We start from the raw sequence: 452 nt of genomic DNA on the forward strand, positions 1-452 counted from the left end.
AAGTATTGCTGGGGTGATCAATGGTCGAGACGAAGAAACTACTTTGTCAAGCGGCTGCTTCATCGAACATGAAGAGCAGTCTCACAAAAAACGGAGAGGGGCAATTGTGCCCTAATTTTTATTTTCTTTTAAAAATAAGTAAAAATATGGGAATGGAAAGGCATGCATGCCTTAGGTCTTGAGGGGTAAAGGCGAGCATTTATGGCTGAGGCAAATGGTTCCACCTTGCACAATATCAGAATAATGTATTCATCAAATGCCTTGTTTAATGCATGGCAATTATTCGTGGGGAGAAAATGTACAATCCCTAGAACATTAATGAATAATATAAACTTAAAAAGTTCCAAAACAATGAAACAATCAACTCCAGTGGGCTCAAATTGGTTCTCCAATTCTCATAACCAATTTTGAGTGAAGAAAATAATCATAAAAAATATACTAGGAATTATACA

This window comes from Malania oleifera, chromosome 10 (assembly GCF_029873635.1).
Source record: "Malania oleifera isolate guangnan ecotype guangnan chromosome 10, ASM2987363v1, whole genome shotgun sequence".
NCBI lineage: Eukaryota > Viridiplantae > Streptophyta > Magnoliopsida > Santalales > Ximeniaceae > Malania > Malania oleifera.